A 17,228-nucleotide genomic window follows, 5' to 3' on the forward strand; every position below is an offset into this window, starting at 1 on the left:
AGAAAACCTTTCAAGAGTCTGTTTCACATGCATGGCACTAATACAAGGGTGAATGAACTAGCATGAAAAATTAAACAATTACAATGACAGATGCAGCTAATTAGCCATGATTGCAGGAGAGGGGATATATATGTAAAAGACAACTAATCTTGAATGTAAATTTGTACTGATAACCTGAGTCTATCAAAGCCAATGCTCCTCCTCCGAACTGGGGAGCAGAGTGGAGCGCAGGTGCACCACTGAGCTACTGGAATGTCTTTCAATGCATTTTTTGAAGACTGCAAAATGACCTGAATGGATCTCAATCCTCCCTTGAATATTGAAGCAGGAACGAGAGAGAAGCTAGTGGAAGAACGCACTAATGGGTGTGGAGGGTCAGAGAGACTGTAACAGGCTCACATACACCGGCAAACAATTTAAACAAATCTTTAAACAAATTTAAACCAAACCAAGTTTTTTTTTTTTTTTAAATGACGGAATTGAACACTGTTGTTACAGTGGAATTGTGAGGTCAGAGGCAGAGCAAATGTGTTCCACTAACCTTCCTGGCCCTTTAAGTGCACTACTGCAGATAGACTGAAAACAAATTTCACCTAAATAAAATCACACTGTAACACTGAAAACAAACACAGACAAGCACTGAATGAGTGGTAAAGGGCATTAAAGCCTAAGTATTACATGGAGATCACCGCTCACATTTTCAATTCTTTCCTTTGACAAAACAACTCACCAACAGCCAAGGCACTGCACTGGCTTTCTAAAAGGAGATGGCAGATGGCACTATCAATTAGCTTCACTCAAAAATGGGAGAAAACAAGGAATGTGGCATGTTATGCGCTCGTGCACATAGTTCGGTCACACATCTCTGCTATGGTCTTCCAACGTACACTGCCCTTGATATGAGGCAATATGGCCACCTACTGTAAGCTCAACCTTGGGTCACGATATCATACAGAGCCTTCATAATACCCTATGCTTCTGTGCATGTGCTAGTCAGATTCAAGCTCAAATATCGTCTCTCTCAGCTAGCACAGCCCGGCCTCATCTGTCTACAAAACTTCCAAGAGGTCTCCGGTACACTAGACAAATGTTGCTGTTTTGTATTCACAGAGAACATTTATCCAAGTATGTGCACTGGTCAAAAAGTTGGGATGCGGCTGGGAGACAGGAATCCATCTGCCTCTGAGATTGATGTGTGAGTTGGGGAGGGGAGTGCAGTGGCTAGAACACTAAACTTGGCGAGGTTTTACCACAGGCACACAGAGGAGCCTGCAGCATACAGTGGGAGGTGCTGCGCTGCGGCGGCGGACATTAGCTGCTGGTGGGCAGTACGAGAGAGCAAACTGGGGGTGGAGGAGGGTGGGGGGAGCCAGGCAGAGACTGTGGGGGCAGGATGCGTGCAGACGCATGTCACATGCTGCAGGAATCTGGACCATGTTGCTGACAAGTTCATTGAATGTTTTGAAGCCAACTACAGCACATGCATGTCTGTGTTGTATCTGGGCTTGGTGTAGTAGGGTCAAGGAAGACTTATTTTTAGCTGAAGATGTCTATCAATAGCAACACACTTAACTGCAGATAACCATATTTAAACAACAGAAGCAACAGTCCTATTCCAAGCTAGAGAAAAAAGGCACAGGACTCTCACACAGCAGACTCTGAAATGGAGGATCTCTCACATTAAGGTATGGCTATGCAGCCTTGAATTTTTACCTCCAGACATTCTTGTGCGGTTCCTAGATTTTTCCCACATTCCAGTCCTTTTCTCAAGTACACTTTAAATAGAAAATAAAGATATAGACGCAGTAATTAATTGAAGAGAATAGCCGGTGCCATCTTTATTCTGAGCTCAATGTTGCATACAGACGAGGTATTGTCCACAGAATGTCTAACAGTCTCAGGTGGGTTCAATCTTTATACATTTTCATCAAGTTACAAAACCATTTTTTATTAAAATTGTATCTTTAGGTGGTATCCTGGCCTCAATCCTGGACTTGCCACAGAGGCCATATTTGGTCATTCTCACTTCCTGCTTACTTCTGAAGCCTAATTTGGTCTTTTACAATTCCTGCCATCATATTATTACATTAATAATTTCATTTTATTACCTCACTTGACTACACCTCTGGCTGGATATTGAACCACTTGGTTGTAATCCTAAATGAATCATGAATGATGCAATCAAAGGATCGCTGCTTGAAGCCAAGCAAAAAAGTTTGATTTTTCACATTCACAGACATGAAGAACCAGCAGGACGAACCAAGACTCATGTGAACTGTGTGGGAAAGTAGACTTTGCACATACTGTAACACAAAACCACTTTGATGAAGTTGTAAGCAAAGAGGTATTAAGAACTTAAGTCTGTGTAAATCCTGATAAGCAATTGTAGTTCAGAAGTGTTTGAATATCTGTATTGTTTGTTTGTATTTTCACAGGCCAAAAACAAGTACTGATTAGCAAGATTTACTACCTCCCAGTACACCATTTCTTTTTACTGCCTGAGTAGATGTTGATGGAAGTCAAAAGGCCAACAGAAGCAACAGCCATCTGGTGATTGCTTCTAGACTACCAGATCAGCTTGATATTCTCTATTGCTTCTCTCTGGCAGAATACCCACCAGGTCATTCCACATTTGCATAGTTTTGGTGATGCTGTTTGCTTTGGCTTCAATGTCACTTTGGTGGGCTTCTTTGGGTGGGATGATTCCCCCGCTGAGAGTGTGCGGGCTGTTGTGGAGAGAGGATGTGTCTCCAGAGTCACATCCAGACCCACATATGGCCACCGCAACCAGAAAAGCACAGGTGAGGAAGGCAAGGCTTCTGAGAGCTACCAGCCAAGCAGGTGTGGACAGAAAAGAGGTGCTCTGTAGCAAAGAGAAAGGAAGCTGATTGCTTGGTATGTAAAAGAAGAGAAACCTTGAAGCTGGTGTGGATAGTATGAAACCCACCAAAAATGAAAACAACAGCTTCATTTGGAAAAAAAAACAAAAAACCCAACAAAATGCAGCAAGAGAGAACAGGTCTTTGCTTATCTTAGATGAATCAGTGTTTGATATAATCAATGCTTAAAAAAGCATGGTAGCCAGGAACAAAAAAGTAACCAAAAGTATTCAAGGTAAAATGTGCAGTGTATTGGCTCAGTCATTTCAACTGTTCCCCATTTTTTTTATATCAATTTTCATCTCTGACAAGGAAGATGTGGAGGGGAACCTGGGAGCCTGTTGGACAGGGTAATGAACTGGATTGCAGGCTCAAACACTGTATGCACTTATATGCACTTGAAGGACAGTGTTCACTACCAGTTCCGTGTACGCCTTTTTTTCTATCGTCACTTTGTATCAACCGGGAAGGAGCAACTGTCATTCACACCCAACAGAAATGCAGCTAGTTGTGACCTTGAGAATTCTTGGCTATGGAATCGCCAAAAAGTATCTTAAGCACTTCAGCACCATTGTAAGAAACCATTGACAATAATTACTCACCTTAATGCATGCTTTGTCCGCATCTTGGCTGCATCTGAGCTGGTGGTTGAAAAGCAGGGCCCACAGCTGTCGGTTCTGGTGCTGGATGTCACACTGCTCAGCGGTCTGACAGGCACGCACAACTCGTAGGTCTGTTCAAGGTGGCGCTTGTACACCTCAATTTCCATCGTAATTGTCCTGTACAACCATTAAAAATTTGACAGAAGTTAAAAAAACAGCAGAACGGTTTGTTACAACTGGAAAAAAATAAATAAGAAAAGATTGTTTGTTGTTGAACATGAAAGTCAGTGAGCCATGAGGATAAGCCCTCTTGTCCAAAGTTTTTATCAGCAGTTATGACCTCCTAACACTGCAATCAAAATGCACGGGCAAAAGATGCATTACTGAAAAAAACACTCTGCAGATCTGGAATTCATGTCACCACAGTCAAGGCTGAAGGCTTTGTTCAGTGAAAAGAAAACAAATGCATCAAAGTTGGCGTTATACTCAGTAAGAACTCAGTACAGTAAGAAACTGCAAAATACTCAGAAAACTCTGTGCATGAGTCAGTGGCTCAATAGTCCAACTAAAATCAGCCAGGACCACAGTTTAGTTGGGCTAAACATGAGTCAACTAAATCCTTAGTCAGAGAATGATATTCTGTCTTTGCTGCTTACATGATCAGCTTCTTTTAAATAGCCATGTCAAATTAGTTATTTAGGAATAATATCAAACTACATGTGGGCCATCAGATCCTGTTTGCCCTTGAAGACCCACTCACAATCTCTGCCCAAGTCAGAGACTATTTACAGCTATGATCTTAATTCCAGCACTGGACATGCATTACCTTGCATAGTTTCACAACTCTGGCACTGCAATCAACCCTGCATATGTCTTAACTAAGAAGGCAACAGTTCAAATGGAAAACCTACTTCCTTTCTGGGAGTGAAGGAAGCCAGCTGCTTGATCTTCAGTGTCTGGTTGAGTCTTGGATGCATCAAGCACAGGGACACCAGCTGATACCCCATGGTTGAGGTGCTCCATATATTGTGCAAGGATCGGTTCGTTATAATCACCATTCTGCATTTTTTTAACAGCAGCAACAACATAAAATGGTTCAGTTAAGGGTGCATCATTGGAAGACTTTCACTAAAATATGTCCTCACCATGTCTCAAATACAGCAATACCTCTTAGAAGCCATTGTACTCCACACAGAATGGACAGTCCCAGCAGTTTCTGTTCCCATATGGAACCTCAGTGTTTTGATTACAGAACCAGCAATTCACAATGACATGAACTGGTTTCTTCCCATTGAATAGGGAGTTTTATATGTGTGTGTGTGTGTGTGTATATATATATATATATATATATATATATATATATATATATATATATATATATATATATATATAAACAATTGTGAGCAAGGATCTTTCATTTTACAGCCTAAAAATGAAAGTGACAAATAAATGTATGTGACAAATAAACCAAACTTGAAACTTTATATAAATAGCTTCATGTTAAATATACACAGTTAATCAGTCATTAAAAAAACACATTCTATTAATTAAGAATGTTTATGAAAGTTAATTTAATCTAACTAACAATAAATGAACAGTCGAATATTGTAGTTCAAACAGTCCGATAGCTGTAGTAATGGCTTAACTCATTTTGCTTATTTAGAGAGAACGATAAATTTGAAAACCCACAGGTTTGTGAATTTGGGTCTCTAAATCATACAAAAGTAGGTTTTCTATTTCTGAACAGCTAGCTAGCTAACAAACTACCAGCACCTAAACGATCAAAGTTGAAAGATGAACAATGAAATGGTTCCACAAGGAATGGTTTATAGCCCCGAATTTGACACTTGCTGACACTTGACACTTGCTGACCCCAACTGCTAACTATCTTATCTCTGTGATACAATGCGATACAATCTTTAGCAATGAGGACATGAATAAAGTATCCTTTACAATTTTCACAATATTGTGAAAATTTAATCTGCTGGCATTGGAGGTTATTAAATATTCACAATATCAATAATAATTCCTTGGTTCACAGAATCAGACATTACATTTTTGCTGTTATGGCAGCTGTTATAAAGATCATATTTATACAGAACCCTGTTCAGTTACTGCTAGTATTGAGGCACCATTGCATAACTGATAGCGGTACAGAGACAGAAACATCATGTGTTCAGATGAATAACTATGAATGTGTTAGATGAATAGTGCAGATTAGAATCATATCAAGTTCAAGTTCAAGTTCGGTTTATTCGTCACATACATAGTCATACACAGTATAACACGCAGTGAAATGGTGGAGAGTGCTCTGTCCAAACTGAGGAAGAGAACCAGGGTTGCATAGAGAAAAAAAAAATATATATATATATATATATATACAGATAAATATATATATTATATGTATGTACAAAAATATAATAACAATATATGTATATTATGATTATATACACAATGTACAATGTATATGGTTGGGTATATATGTACACAATCTACAGAATGTACAGATCCATTTTGTATAATACCATATCTACAGTCTATACCATATCTATCCATCATGTGTTCAGATGGCCAGCAGTGTGCTGTAAAATATACATTGTCAGATATTAATGTCTGCTCTGGATGTGTGTGAGAGAGTCTGTGAGAGGTTTGCATTTGTGTGTGTTGCCTGACTATGAGTGGGAAAACCATATAAAGGTAAAAACATTACCTCTGCAACAAGGATCTCTTCCATTTGAAGGAAAGGTTTAAGTTAGGCACAGTCTCCACAGAGAAAGTTAAATCTGGTTTGTGTTAAGACCAGTTGACATATCAGTGGTTTATCACTGATTATGTCTGCCACTGAGATACCACAAATTAAGGACTCCAGATTCCAAGACATAGAGTTGTGCAGTGTGAGCCATACATCAATTTGAAAACTTCAAAAGTCACATAATGTGTGCATGGCATAAGCGTATCAGCAGGTCCCAAAAACATTTGCTATCAGAAATGATTTCATCATAAAAAAAAACCTACAAATTCTAGACTTGAGAATGTGAGCATCAATCACACTAACATACTAAAAGAGCACTCTACCACTTGAGCTAGTTCTCCTAGAGTGGGACTTGTTTGCAGATCGGACAAAAGCTGAAGACACAGTGGAATGGCAATTCTCTAGGAGATCATACCAAATCCTGCATCCACCCTAAATATTTCATCTAGCTGTGAAGTCAAAAAAGCTTTTTCCTGAAATGGCAGGAATAGTTCTTGCAGATTCTGATATGCTATGCAAACAGTATAAAATGTGAGCTATGTTAGATCTGGCAGCCATTGGCTCTAACTGTCTCTTTTTAATGAGTTAAGCAATGCTTACAGAATTACTTTCTATGGCTTCAAATACTTCCAAGAATTAAACCTTGCAGAGTTCTGTAGCTAGACACATTGTCTCTGTAGGTTTGACATGTTCATTTGACAAACTAGCTAAAATAGCATCTTTTGGTTTGATTAAATTGCCCCTTAGACCCAGACAAAAAATTGCTCAAAATCTTTCTGCTTTTTCATGCAGCAATGAGCCAGATTTCCAAAGAAAGAGGAGGTATGGTTAAAGCTAGAAACAAATGCCCACTCTGTGCTCAGGCAGAAAATCTGATATTTTAAATATGTCCCTAAAAGGTTTATATTCCTTGGCTCACAGAATCAGACATGACATTTTTGTTGTTATGGCAGATTTCATGGTGTAGTAGACAGCACTATGTAACTCGCAGCAATAAAGCTCAGTGGACTTTGCAATTGATGATTTCGTCACTGTGTACAACTGCACTGAATTGCTCTTTAACAAAAGCTTCTGCACATTTGCTTTTGAAGTTTAATTCAAAAGTTGGCTGCAGAATAACCATTTGTCAGAGGGAACAATATGTGTCAACTTTCACCTATGCTCGGTCGAAAAGTGGCCGTAATCTTGTTGACACCAAGTCTACAATTTCATAGAAAGGTTCCCTTCACAGCTGCACCGAGAACTGGGAAATAAACTAAGAAAGGCCAATTAGCTCAGTTGGTCAGAGCGTGGTGCTAATAACGCCAAGGTCATGGGTTCGATCCCCATATGGGCCATGTGAGTTTTGGCTGATGAATGACCCCTTGTCAACAAACCACCTGTTGCAAAAAGGGCACCTGTTTGAACTTGTGTTGCTTATAACATTGCTTGTAAACCACAATCTGCTAAGACATGTTCCAAGTACAGGAAAGTGAGATTATGTTCTTTATTACACAACCTTACCCATGGATTTGTGCTTGTTTACAAATTTTGGACATTGCGGAGAAAAGTATGAAATCAGAGGGACTCTGGCATTAGTGTAAGGCTCTCGATCGCTGTGTGAATTGGTCAAGGAAGCCATTCCAGAGGCATGCAGATGACCTGCATCCTCCCCATCAAATTATAGCAAGTTAGGTGTCTGGCAGTGCCAGGGAGTTCAAATCCTTTAGTCTGAAATGTGTTGGGATATGATTATGCCTGCCACTGAGATACCACAAATTAAGCACTCCAGATTCCAAGACATAGAGTTGTACAGTGTGAGCCATACATTAATTTGAAAACTTCAAAAGTCATGTAATGTGTGCATGGCCACTGAGATACCACAAATTAAGCACTCCAGATTCCAAGACATAGAGTTGTGCAGTGTGAGCCATACATCAATTTGAAAACTTCAAAAGTCACGTAATGTGTGCATGGCATAAGCATATCAGCAGCAGGTCCCAAAAACATTTGCTATCAGAAATGATTTCATCATAAAAAAAAAACTACAAATTCTAGACTTGAGAATGTGAGCATCAATCACACTAACACTCAAATACTAAAAGAGCACTCTACCACTTGAGCTAGTTCTCCTAGAGTGGGACTTGTTTGCAGATTGGACAAAAGCTGAAGACACAGTGGAATGGCAATTCTCTAGGAGATCATACCAAATCCTGCATCCACCCTAAATATTTCATCTAGCTGTGAAGTCAAAAAAGCTTATCCCTGAAATGACAGGAATAGTTCTTGCAGATTCTGATATGCTATGCAAACAGTATAAAATGTGAGCTATGTTAGATCTGGCAGCCATTGGCTCTAACTGTCTCTTTTTAATGAGTTAAGCAATGCTTACAGAATTACTTTCTATGGCTTCAAATACTTCCAAGAATTAAACCTTGCAGAGCTCTGTAGCTAGACACATTGTCTCTGTAGGTTTGACATGTTCATTTGACAAACTAGCTAAAATAGCATCTTTTGGTTTGATTAAATTGCCCCTTAGACCCAGACAAAAAATTGCTCAAAATATTTCTGCTTTTTCATGCAGCAATGAGCCAGATTTCCAAAGAAAGAGGAGGTATGGTTAAAGCTAGAAACAAATGCCCACTCTGTGCTCAGGCAGAAAATCTGATATTTTAAATATGTCCCTAAAAGGTTTATATTCCTTGGCTCACAGAATCAGACATAATAATGCCAATGTCAGGGGTTTGATCTCCATATGGGCCATGTGCTTCTTCCTGGAAGATTTTTTAAACCATTTTCAATAATGGCACCACTTTGAACCAGATACCTTTTTCTCTTCTGACAGCTCCACAGTTGCCTTGTGAAAAGAATACAGTACAGACAGGCACCCACAAACATTACTGTACACATCAGAGGTCAGCGCAGGAATGTCAGTTTGTAAACCCGCCAAATCTGCCCCCACAGGCTCCCTGAGTTCTATTAATCGCTCCAACACCTTGTTTCAACCTCAGTTTCTTTTTTTTAATTTTCCCATATCCTCTTGAGCGAGGTCCAACATCTCCTTTAACAATAAAACAGTAAACGTTACACATGTAGCAATATAAAACAATATGTAAACAATGTGAAAATAATGTTACTAGCTTTGGCAGTTGTGCTGCTTCTAAAATAGCCCACCAGCTTCCTTGACGTTCTACAAATGTCAGATAGCACTGGGGTTATTTCAAGAGCCTTTTTAACAACTTTATTCAGGGTGTGAGCAATGCAGAGCGCATGAGGCAGCTTCAGCTATTTGCCACAGGCAGTCCTATTAGATGTGCCATCAGTAACCAGACATGTGACTTTATTTTATTCCCCATTCTTCCATAAGAGACGATTTCACACAGGCCAAATTTTCAGCCGTATGCGCCCGCAGGAATTTCACAACACCAAGTAGTGTAGACTTCAGAAATGTGTTGTCATCTATAAAATAGCAGGTCACAGCCAAGAAGGCATCCACATTAAGAGATGTCAACATGTCTTCTGTCAAACTCATTGCAGGAACTTTCTGGACCTCAGCTTTGGCCTTCTCTTTCTCTTGTTGACATTTGGCCTCAACCATGGCCTTTGCAGTCTAAAGGGAAGGAAGAAAATAATTATATATTTTTTTAATACTACTCTCATAATGTATCCATGTCACCACACATACCTTCCTAGTTGGGAGAATATAACTTGAATCCAATTTTGCTACCAAGTCCCTGAAGCTTTTATCCTCAACTATGCTAAATGGCTGTGTGTCTCTAACTATCATGGGGACCAAAGCCTCATCCAGCTCTTCCTTTCTGGTCACTGCTTTGTAAAGATTAGATTATACTTTGTCACCAAAAAATATAGTACTCACCAATGAAATTCACTTTATAATCCAATCCAAACTGCAAATAACATGTAAGGTGCAGAGAATAATGCAATATAAATATTTATGTATATACAGTATATACACATTTTATATACATGTGCATAATAACGTTAACACCTTGTGACAACTGATAAATAAGCCAAATGACACTGGCAAGGGTGACAGTAGGAAAAACTCATTGGAGTTTAACACTAGATATCTGAAATTGTACACATGGCACAATGATTATTCAGTATTCAAATTGAAGTAGACTCTTGGGACTAGACATCCATTTACACCCAGGCTTATTTGTCCATCATTTAGGTTCCATTTGAGCTCATCTAATACAGAAGAAAATGTAAAAAAACCCCAACATAAAACGCCTTTGATTTTTTTGGTGTAACGTGTCTATTGATGCTGGAGCTTCAGCTTCACTCATGCTCTACATTTCCTGATTCACCAGGGTCTTGTCTAATAAACTGAACAGTTTTGAGCATATACATGAAATGACTAAGTAGCTACACAATGTTTTCCAGTAAGTGTCCTAGTCTTCCTAGTCAAAAACCTCTCCAAATGCACACAAAGTCATCAATCACTATACATCAAGTTTTCATGTTTCTTTTTGATAAAACATCACAGTAAGTTACTTTAGTAAGTTCCACAACAATATTAGCTTCATAGCATCATTGTTAGCATCATTAGGGGAAAATACTGTAGCTAATACTGTAAATGCTGTGGAAAATATTGTAAATGCTGTAATATTGTAAAGAAGTAGTATACTTTCTCATTTATACCTACAATTTGTAATAGGATTACGAATTTTTCCAGCAGTGAATGGAAACATCCAGTGATTTGCTATGCAAACCTCGAAGCTAGTCCATGCTAGCAGCCATGCTAGTCCATGCTAGCAGCACCCAAACAACTCCACATAAACTTCAGTTAAACTAAGCCTCTTCCTTTCCATGATGTCCAAAAGTATTGGCGATCAAATCATTCTTACAGTTGTACGTCAAACCCATGCGCTAGGCTATCTGCTAACAACACAGAAGCACTGACAGTACACAATGTGCATACCTTTAAGCATTAAAGGGATGACTAAATAAGGTAAGTGAGGGGTCTGCGTTTTCATCTAAGCCTCCTCTATTTGATGAAACTGCTGTCAATCAAGCAGCTTGCTCTGGAAACTCTTGGAAACGCCTGGACACATAGGTGTGAATTGCTGTCACTCCAAGACAATGGCGCTGCCATGGCCAATAAAAATCAATGTCAGTAGTGTGGAGTAGTGTTTCAGTTAACCAAAGGCTTGTGTAGTTTGGGTTTGTTCCGAAGGAACCGAACCGAAAGAAAAACGTCGCTTTTACGCAAAGAAGTGAGCACGCAATTAAAAGAACTTTACCAACACTCTGTATACCATTTAAACATGTCACACAGTTGTTTTGATGGTAATTGAATTTTCTATGACAAAATCTGAACTTAACAAAATCTGATCTTATACCGGAAGAATGTTTTAAAAGGCAACTTAAAAGGGCAGGCACATTTTTGTGGAAATTTTACCCAAAAAACACAATGTCTTCAGCATGCAATTTCTGGCAAACGGATGCATTGCACGGCTGAAAATCAGTAAGCAGATACTTGTATTAGTCCTAAGAAATGTTATGTTGATAAATGTACTTTACTTTAAGAATATTCAGTGTTATTAAGTAATTTATTTGAGCATGCCTGTTTGGACCTACCCATGAGCCCGCTAGGGGCGTTGGTGTGTATAGGGGTTAACCAGATGTTCTATACTATTATAATACCCATGGTTCCGAATACATGTAAATACCACACCATCTTCTCCTTCTGCAGAGTTTAACTAAAAAGATACTTTTCATGTCCGACGAATGTCATGTTCAGCGAATACCGTGTGTGCGGCTATTGTACCTCGGTGAGTGTGACCTCCCAGCCCCCCACCAAATTTATAGGCTCCAAAAATTTGGTTGTGTAGCACGAAATCTTATTATCGAGGTACATGTCTTTGGAGGCATTGCATGGTAGAGTTACATAGAATCCGTTCTTTTCCATGGTGACCGGATTATAATTTCAATTTGATTTTAGCACCCCCTTTTAATCTTTTACAACGTTAAGAACGTCCTCCGCCGGAATCCAGAAGTAAAACTTATCGGGCCATCCAATCCACTTGATCAAGCAAATCTTTTTTCGGTTCCTAGTTTTTTCAGATAGAATCTTTTCTATTTTAATGGCTTTATCTTTTCCCACTATAATCAGCTCCCACTATGATGCAGCTCCTGTTCATAAAAGGTCCTATGTATATTTTCCCCATTGAAATCCCATAATTTGTATATGGGAGGGTGTCTCCTTAGACATTCAGAAATGGTAAAATATTCATCCATAAAGTTCTGCCCGTACCCTTTATCAAATTGTCACCGTCTCACCGACTCTAAACTTCAATCTTAGTTTTTCCACCTTTTTCCATTGAAACAACCCATACAAGGTTTTAAACACCTTGAAGGAATTTCCTTCATTCACTTCAGTGGGTTTCATTTTAATGCTGCTGTGATAGCTGTTGTTATAAGCATGAACAAAGTTCTGTACCACATCGATGTATTTTCTCGTATTGATAGCTGTGAAGTATCTCCACATTCTGGTTTTCAATGTCCTGTTGAACTGTTCACACACTGATGCTTTTTGTCCTGTTCCAGTAGCAAAGTGATTGATGTTATGTATTTTCATGAATGTTTTGAAACTTATTTAAAAATTCTTTCCCTTCATCAGTCTGAAGTTTTTTAGGAACTCTGCCTTCTTTTAGAATCAAAACAAAGGCCTCGGCACTGGTCTTGTTTTTCATCATGCGTATCCAAGCATACTTGGAAAGTATATCTATACACGTTAGCATAAATTTCATGTTCCAGTTATGTTCCGCTATGCTAGTCATGTCCAACAAATCGGCCTGCCATTGTTCATCTATGTTTTTTACAATGACTTTGTTTCTTTTCAATTTCACAGAGAATGGTTTATGTAGTGTGTAAGCATCAACCCTTTTACCGATTTCATCCACCACGGACCTTTGCAGACTCTCGACTCCTCCATAGGATCTGGGGTTTGAGGGAGTATAGTAAATATTTTTCAGCAGATGATCAGTCATGGTGAAATGATTGAAACACAATGAGGAGAGTGCTAGAAAGGATTATGGTTTTATTAGCATCTTTTCAGCAAAAGATTATATACATAAAAAATTATATACATATAATTACATACAGATCCTATCGGTAACGTTTACTGTTCTGACTCTATTTTCAAGGGTATTACAGAACAATGTGATCAACTCCATCCTCAGCACTCTTTTTTTCTCAGGTGAAGGATCAGTGCAGGTGTCGAAGAGGTTTCCCATATGACCTGATCACCAGGGTTCAGGTTTTCCTGCAGATTCCATTAGTCCACGACGTCTTCGTGTACCTGCTCCCTACACACGCTATACTTTTTGAGAGCGGATTTGATGTTCTGTTCCTCCTGCAGGTCGGTTACCACTACCCCAGCGATAGCCTGAATCTTGCTAGAGGATGGAGGTATCTGAATGCCACACAGCTTCAAAGCTCTTGACAGTGTGTGCATGAACCATGGCTTGAACAGTTTTTTTTATCAGCTTAGGTGCGTTGAGGCTGAAATAGGATTCATCTGGATCGTAAAGGCATGTGTGTTGACACTGACTAGGATGGTCAATAGCACAACCGTAACAGTTTTCTCTGTCTTCATCAATAATTCTATACATCTGATTCCCGATCACAGCTCGAATGACCGCGATCACCGGTGCGTTGATGCACCCATCGGTTTTGTTGTTATTCGTGTTTTCACAAAAGCTTGTTTCAGAGGGTCCGCTCTTATTATCATTCACACCTGTAAGAGCAGAGGAATGGGGCTGAGTCTCACACATGGGGAATCCGGGCAGTGAACCTGGAGCACACACCCCAAACAGGACACCCCCCCCCATGTCAGACAGAGTACTCCCAAATTTGCGATCTTTAGCACGCTTTAACACAGAAGCAGGAAATACTGCATGTTCAACGACAATAAGACTGTCATCAATAGGGCCTGAAACTACTTCAGGTAAGGGGAATACAATTCCACCGGTGATGGACTGTTTGTCTTCATCTGCCTTGAAAAGAGAAACATATCCCTCAAAAAGAAATGGCTAAAACACAGCATCTGGGGGACGAAGCGAAGACTTCTGTGGATACAGTGCTTACAGCACTTACCGTTTTTTTTTGTGAGCGGGCATTCTTGCGCTTAAGCGCAGGACAATTACCTATAATGTGTCTACGCTCATGGCAATAGAAGCACTCTCTGTTTCCACAGAAACAGCCGAAACAGGGCTATCAGATTTCAGGGAGCTCACAGAAGTCAGCACAAATTCATCAGCAAGTGTAGAAGCAAAGGATAGGTTACACACTTCTTGTTCATTTAAATACTTTAATATGTTCTCAAAAAGACAGTTCTTGATTTCTTCAACCAGTATGAGCTCTTTAAATTGATCAATTGTGGTAATGTTACATGCAGTACACTACTTGTCTAATAAAACTTTTCCTTGGCAAATTCCACAAATGTCTGGCAGGGGTTTTTCTTTAAGCGTCTGAAATTTTGTGTGTATGCTTCCGGCACTAGTTCATATGCTCGGAGAACAGTTATTTTTACACTTTCGTAATCTAGGCTCTGCTCAAGCGTTAGGGAGGAACACACATGTTGGGCCTTACCAACTAACTTACACTGCAGTAAGAGAGACAATACTTCCTTGGACCAATCCAGTGTCAATGCTATGTGCTCAAACACTGGGAAATATGCATCAACTTCATGTTCCCTAAAACTAGGGACCAAGGCAATCTGTCAACTGATATCAAAACGTCCAGTGACAGAGTCGGAAGGAGCTGGGGTGACAGCAACCCGAGGGAAACTGGGCTTAGGCACTGGTGTACCCGAAGATACAGGGCTTACTAGTGCTGGATAGACAGCTTTCTGAGGAAGAGGTATATGTTTTTGCAAGCCCATACTCAAGCTTTTAAGTGTCACCTCCCTTTCCGCCTCTACCTGTAGAGCCCGAAGACATAGCAGCTCAGCCTCTCGTTCCTGTTTTTTTTTTTTAATTTTTTTTATTTCCAGCTCCAACTACTTCAATTTAATTTCTAGTATGGTGTTTACCTTGGGAGAAAACCTGGGATTCATGCGTGGCCTGACTACAGGGTTGCCACAGCTTCTGCCGTATTAGCAGAGTGAGGCACAACCACAACCAGAGAGGGGGAACACACACACAAAAAAAACAAACAAACAAACGGAACAGGCAAACAGAAGAAGAGGAGAAACAGAGGACGAGCCCACAATTGTTATGACCCCATCTAGGCTGTGAGGTTGTAACTAGGAAAAAGAAACGTGAACAGCAGAATGTAAGTTGTGAAAAACAAATAGCAACAAAACTGAAGCACAAATGGAAGTCTCCTTTTAGATATATTTTACAGAGGATATTATTATTCACAAACAAACAATCTTACTGGTGCAAATTCTACAGGACCCACACTAATGAAAAAAAAAATACCCTAAATAAACCCAACAAACAAAAGAAACATACAACAGACCTTCCTAACTTCCTGACACAAACAGAGGCAAAACCCACATCTAACAAAAATGCCAGTCACTCCTTACCACCATTATCCAACACCAAAGTACCAAACAAATACTATTTACACTCTTTATACAATCACTTGCAGTGATCTTTATACAATCTATCTCTCTCATATAAATAAGTAAATATAGAAATAAATAAAAATATATATAAATATTAGGGATGAGACATTCAATACAGAAGCTTCGAAGCTCGTGTCAGTTTTCCAACACTTGCTGATTCGACACAGTGTACCGGAGCTTGTATTGAGTCACTTACCCTCACTTGACTATGACGTTTGAAGATTCGAAAATGACAATGAACCACTGGAAATGGGCGGAATGGTTCAAAGTTTTGGCGCTATCCGCTATCTCAATGACTATTTAAGGCACAGTAAAATCCTGAGCGCCTTTCCTATGGCAGAGAGTCATTTAAAATGGAAACTTCTACATCAAATAAGCATTCCAAAGCATGGGAAAATTTTGATAAAATATCTAGAAATAGAGTAAGTACGAAACATAATGTATCTTCATGGTTTATGTAGAATAACACAATAAGAATCTTATTCTAATTAAATGTCGTATTTTTAAAGGTGCGATGTCGGCAGTGTTCCCAGGACTTGCCCTTTAATAACAACACGTCCGAAATGCTGAGACACCTTCTTGCAAAACATTAGAGCACATCAGCACCACATACAGGTAAAATCGTGAACCAGAGAAGAAACAGTCTTAAACCCCAACACTGTGTTCGTTTGGGCTCAGTTTATTAAACTGAACACTAACTCCTCTTCTGTATTATGTTCTGTTCCCAGTTAACCACAAGCGCAATCAATTAAATTCCACAGTCACTATACCCCAGCAATATGTTTCCTCAGATCATATTTTCAAATTTTGTAGATGATTTTTCTATTCCCTATAAAATCACGTTTTCATGATTCACAGATGAGTGGTTACTTTGTTGCTAATATATGGCTGATATTAATTTTCCGTAGGCCTTATACATTCTACAATCAATAATGACAACATTCAAGCATTTATTCCAACATTTTAATAATTAAACTTGATTTTCAGTGGATCTGAACAGACACGAGTTGAACTGTAAGACCACACAGCATTAACACACTTCGCAGGCTGAAATCATTTTTTTCTGGTCAACAGATGTCACTCTTCTCTGATGTCGGATTTCAATGCTCCAATGCATCGAATCTTTTTTGGCACAATCAGGAAGAAGCTCCTAAAGCTTCAATGGGGCTTCATCCAACCATCACTAATATATATATATATAATGTAAATAAACAAAACAGCTAAAAAAACAGGAGGGGCGAAGCCAAAGGCGAAGGCTAAAATGGGGGAAAACAACGTCACACACGAGGTCATACAAAATTGCAATAACAAACCAACAAAACTGTCTGTTGTCTCTTCCTCTTTCTCTCTTAGGGGAGGGGCCATTAAATAGTAGGAGCAGTTGTCTTGAAAACCTGGTGCGGAATGAGGCAGAG

General features: G+C 39.3%; 1 long non-coding RNA gene and 1 other non-coding gene across 2 annotated transcripts; one reads left to right on the top strand and one right to left on the bottom strand.

The window, feature by feature from the left end:
- The first annotated feature begins 7,496 nt into the window (after positions 1-7,496).
- On the top strand, positions 7,497-7,570 carry trnai-aau (transfer RNA isoleucine (anticodon AAU)). The gene has a single exon. It is a non-coding gene; the product is annotated as a tRNA-Ile (tRNA).
- A 1,688-nt stretch (positions 7,571-9,258) lies between these two features.
- On the bottom strand, positions 9,259-11,148 carry LOC145659319 (uncharacterized). Its single transcript, XR_014125427.1, has 3 exons — positions 10,882-11,148; positions 10,090-10,120; positions 9,259-9,822 (listed from the first exon to the last, which is right to left on the bottom strand). It is a non-coding gene; the product is annotated as an uncharacterized LOC145659319 (long non-coding RNA).
- Between the last annotated feature and the right edge of the window lie 6,080 nt (positions 11,149-17,228).

Source organism: Electrophorus electricus, chromosome 10 (assembly GCF_041902795.1).
Source record: "Electrophorus electricus isolate QZ-2024a chromosome 10, ASM4190279v1, whole genome shotgun sequence".
Lineage (NCBI taxonomy): Eukaryota > Metazoa > Chordata > Actinopteri > Gymnotiformes > Gymnotidae > Electrophorus > Electrophorus electricus.